The 5,118-nt window shown below is 46.4% G+C and overlaps 1 pseudogene; it reads left to right on the top strand.

The window, feature by feature from the left end:
• Positions 1 to 3,789: 3,789 nt before the first annotated feature.
• LOC119459317 (uncharacterized) lies at positions 3,790 to 4,532 on the top strand (annotated as a pseudogene).
• Positions 4,533 to 5,118: the final 586 nt, after the last annotated feature.

Raw genomic sequence — 5,118 nt, 5'->3', positions numbered from 1 at the left:
TGGTCCATTCACTTTGTTGACGGCAAACCTACTGCCATAAATCCATGCCCAATGCTTCGCCTAGCCTGCGCAAAAAAGGTGAGCGCGTCTTGCAAACTTGCTTTCTTGAGGTGGAAGTGGTGGTTTAGGAATCGTAAGGAATCCAAAGTGCACCTGTTTCAAAAGTTCCGCTCGGCGTTACACTCTTTGTACCACTGAAGGCGAAAGCCTGGTGCAAATTTAGTCATGCATTGAGTTATACATTAAGTTACACATTAGGTTATACATTACCAAATGATAGGCTTTCGCTACATCTAAAACCCCGTGTGGCACATACCCGCATATACCGGACTTTGGTAGGGAGGTATGCGCCACACGGTGATCGGGTGTATGCATTTCCATAGGGCTACGCGACATTTTTTTGTCATCCGCGGCGACGCCGGGTTTTCGACAAGGCCGTTGCCAACTCCTTAAAGGACACCTCCGCATGAGACGCATAAAAGTTTCGTCCTAATAATTGCTGGGGTTTTACGTGCCAAAACCACGATGTGATTATGATGCACGCCGTAGTGGACGGCTCCGGGAATTTCGACAACCTGTGGTTCTCTAATGTGCACTGACATCACACAGTACACCGGCTTCTAGCATTTCGCTTCCATTTAAATGCGACTGCCGCGGCCGGGATCGAATCCGCGTCTTTCGTGTCAGCAGCGTAATCACTGCACCAACGCGGTGGCGCCGAGCGATGAGTTTTCAAGAAATGAAACGCTAGTAAACCAGTTCATGAACATTGTTGCGTGGCAAAAGGACTTCCCAAGTATTCTTTTTTTTTTCTTCTCCTTCTTAGAGTGTTCAAGCGAGCGCGCGTTAGTGACGTATCGCGTAGCCAACAAGGCTACTAGAGAAGCTTTCAGAGGCGGTTCAAAAGAAAACAAACAGTGCTGCGCAGCCGGCTTCGCCATCATTGTCGCCGTCGCCGCGAAGTTCCGTAAAAGTCCAAGGGCAATAAAATCGTCGCCGCGTGCCGTATGCTGTATGTGCGAGTGAAAGCGCGCGAGGGACGCGCGCTTTCACGGAGAGCGAACGCACGGCAGAGCGAACGCGATGTCTGCCGTCGTGCGAAAGGCCGTGGGGGGATGGGAGGGAGGGAGGGGAGGCGAAGTTTAGCTGCGGCACCAAATGCGTATCTTGCGACCGGGCGCAAGTGGAACTGGCGATTCAATCTTCCACGCGAAAAGGCCGTTTCACATGGCGCGATTGGGGCGAAAAAAGTCGTTCTGTCGCGCACGTCGCAGAGCGATTTTCACTGGCAGCTTTCACATGCGTTTTTGACTGCGCGATTTCCGTCGCAGCGACGCCCAAGGTTGCTCCCTGCTCACAAAGTATCCATGCCTGCATCGTTAAATAAAAACCAGATGGAAACTAGTCGAATATTACAATTTCATATTATTTTTTTCTGAAAATAGAATAGTAAACAATTTTTCAGCCTTTAAACGCGTTGAGACTTTGCGATCGCTTAGTCCGCAGCTGCGGCGAGTGAAAATGCTGCACAAACCGCACAAGCGTGCGGCGTGGTGGGGTGGTTTTGTTTTCTACACACTAGTCTCTTGCGGTACGATGGAAACCACAACTCTTCTCCTGGAGGAGTATTTGCTTCTCAAAAAGAAGCTACTATTAAGTGTGCAAGTGCCTGGCACAATTTGTAGCAATGAAGACGTTGACGACGATCATGAGGGTACGTGCCGTATGTCGAAGGCGGCGTAAGCTCCCGACCTGGACAGCATGCAGCTTCTCCTCATAAATTATTTGTGCGAGCTGGAGAAAACGAAATTGTTGATGAAGCTCGAAAGCCAGAGGCGCTGGTGGGTACGTCCTATTTGGGAGAACCGGATGCAGGAGTCAGAATTCTACACAACGGTGAGTTCGAACTTGTACATTTAAAGGAAGCTTTTGCTCCGGGGCTCCCATCTAAAAACATCGAAATTGAGAAATTGTTTGTGTTGCGCAGATGCCCTTGCTAATGTCAGGAGACAAGGAATACTTCAGAAAGTATTACAGAATGTCGCCGGAGACATTTGAAACTCTGCACTCGCTTGTCGAAGCAGGTTTGACAAGGCTTCATGTCGTGCGTGAACCACTGCCCTCACGTGCACGGCTCGCTATTTCACTTAGGTAAACATGCCATAGCTAAGGAGCATTGGTATCGGTCAGTGCCTGTCACCACTTCCGATGTAGTTATCTCACGTTACTGTTTTACCCGTTTTGACGCTGTAACTGTGATCTTCAGGAAATAACACGGAAAGCTAATTCTGACTTATCTTTGTCTAAATCTTCTGTTTCATTTCGGGAAGACGTCTTCATAAGCCACAAAAAATTGTTTCGCTCGTATACGCCTCGTACTGTGTTACATACAGGGTGTCCCAGCTATCACGCAGCACGATTTAAAAAAAGAGGAACGCGGTATTGCCGCGCGACTGGCCGCTCGAGGCACTTTGCATGTATTCGCGGGCTTCTTTCACGCTCGGAAAAACACTTTTATGTAGCACGTATTGAGCAACAGAAAGCTGTATCAGAAGTTTTTCATGTAGCTCTACAATTTTCTCATTGACACTTTGATAATTAGGACAGTACTTCTCAAGTTATATATAGATAAATAATTACAATTAGCTAATTAATTTTAGTAACAAAAAATTACTGACGGCTACTTCAGTGCACTGGAAACAATACGCACTAGGCTTTCTTCGCGTAACGCCGTTCCTCTTTCTTTAAATCGTGCTGCATGATAGCTGGGACACCCTGTATATAGGCAATGGAAAAGCTATTAACTTTACATTCATTATTGCTGTCTGTTCAAAATAGAAAAACAATGCAGAACACGTAATGTTGTTCAAACCTTCATTAAACCTTGTGCTGTATTTCTGTATTTTTGCATGGAGACGGCACTACCTCCACGGAGGCAACCTCTGCCCTGGGTGATTGACGAAGAGCAGGGCGTCGCTCCTGTTGTGTTTACATTTTGGAGCTGGGATGGAGTTTTGACGACTAGAGCGGACGGACCGTGGGTGCATGTGTCTGTGTGTGAGAAGGACAGACGCTCTTCAGACCTGACAGAGCGGACAGTGTGCCCGTCCTGTGTACTTGTGATTTGTCCGTTCTTTTTGCACTGCTCGTCAAGGTGTCTTATTACGCTGCGATGTTTTCCTTGTTCTCCTCTATTGCTGAACATCATATAGGCTTCCTTTAATTTTTTCCTTTAAACCGTGTTCTTTGTTATCAATCTTTCATACGTTGTTCTTCAGGTACCTCGCATCTGGCATGTACATGCAAGATGTTCCTATTAGCTTCAGGGTTGGCATCTCAACAGTGGCGACCATTCTGCATCACGTGTGCAGGCTGCTGTGGAGAACACTGCAACCTTTGTACCTAAAGGTACGCATTGAGCCACTGTACATGGAGGCCATTTATTACTCTAATGGTTACAAACTTCGACTCCGGCAGCTAGTTTTCAGCAGTACCTGTGTGCCTGGACTAGCTTGCTTCGGTCACACTTCTATCGAACATTTTTTTTCCACAACCTAAGAGCAACTTATTTTGTATGTGTGAAAGTGCCGACAACGGAAGCCTGGCAGGAGGTAGCGCAAGGATTCCAGGAAAAAATGGAATTTCCCTCACTGTATTGGAGCTGTGGACGGCAAGCATGTTCAGATACAAGCCCCTCCTCATTCAGGGAGCTTGTATTACAACTACAAGGTAATTAATGCGGTAAGTCACATTTGCATAACATGTGCTTATGGTTTCATTTTCTTACAGGGAACATACTCCATCGTGCTCATGGCCGCTGTTGACATCAATTTGAAATTCATATGTGTTGATGTTGGGGCTTATGGACGTCAAAGTGATGGTGGCACATTGTCTGCTTCTTGCTTTGGAAAATCTCTAGAAAAGGGCTTGCTCGGCCTTCCATCTCCGAAGCAGCTGCCTGGCACAAACAGTGTTGCTCCTCACGTCTTCGTCGGGGACGAAGCATTTCAACTTCGTCCAGATTTTCTGTGGCCATATTCTTGGAGGGGCCAGGATGAATGCAAGCGCATCTTTAATTACCGTCTAAGCAGAGCCAGGTAACTAAAACCACAAAATTTGCCCTTGCGTATGTTGAATTATTTTTTTACTGCAATTTGCAGGAGGTGCGTTGAAAATGCTTTTGGAGTGATGGCCTCCCGATTCAGGATCTTTCAACGTGCCATCAATCTGCAACCACAAAATGCAGACTACGTTGTCATGGCATGTTGTGTCCTGCACAACTTCTTGCGTGATGACGTGATCTACTTGACGGCGAACTATGTCGACAGTGAAGATGCATATGGCATCATCACCAGTGGCCCGTGGCGCACCACCTAGGACAGAGGCACCTCAGCAATATTCTGTCTGCAACCTTCCACTGGGCACAATATACAAGGACGGCAGCGGAAACAAGAGACCTTTTCTGCTCATACTTTGTGAGTAGGGAGGGTTCTGTGCCTTGGCAACGGGCATCTGCTGGTCTGCGGCCGTGAGAGACAAAACAAGCAGCCACCAGGTTTTGCTGGATTTGCTGTCTGCTAGCCGCTTCTTGTTTGACATATGGCACAGTGACACTTCGCATAAGTCAATAAATATATAAATGAAAACAGACATTTCTGTGTTATTGAAATACGAGCACAAAAGGTGAATTTTGTACTTTGTGTACTCCACTTGTTTGCAGGAATAATGCGGCATATTATGTCGCACTTAGCTTTCGAATGGAACAGTGCACATCAGTTGGATCTTTTATTTGACTTCCATGTTTAACTTTTCGGTTCATTCGTTTTGTATTACTGTATATCATTATTTTCATGTTATGCCCCCCCCCCCCCCCGCTTCCCTTTGTGATATTGTCAGTTAACAGGCAAAACATGAACCACTTCATTCACGTTTAAAAGCTTCATTTACCTTGGTTTGTTTTATGGCCACTGGACTGCAAACTGACAGAGTATTTAAAAAATTTATTGCTTCATTGGGGTAACAAGTTTTCGTAGATATGAAATACAAAAGGATGTCCAACAGTCAGACTGTATAGGGACCTCCGGTCAAGGTTAGGTGGGGAGAGGAATTACCATACGG

Source organism: Dermacentor silvarum, chromosome 7 (genome assembly GCF_013339745.2).
Source record: "Dermacentor silvarum isolate Dsil-2018 chromosome 7, BIME_Dsil_1.4, whole genome shotgun sequence".
NCBI classification, from domain to species: Eukaryota; Metazoa; Arthropoda; class Arachnida; order Ixodida; family Ixodidae; genus Dermacentor; species Dermacentor silvarum.
Note: the sequence above shows the minus strand (reverse complement) of the source record. Positions and strands in the feature narration are given on the sequence as shown.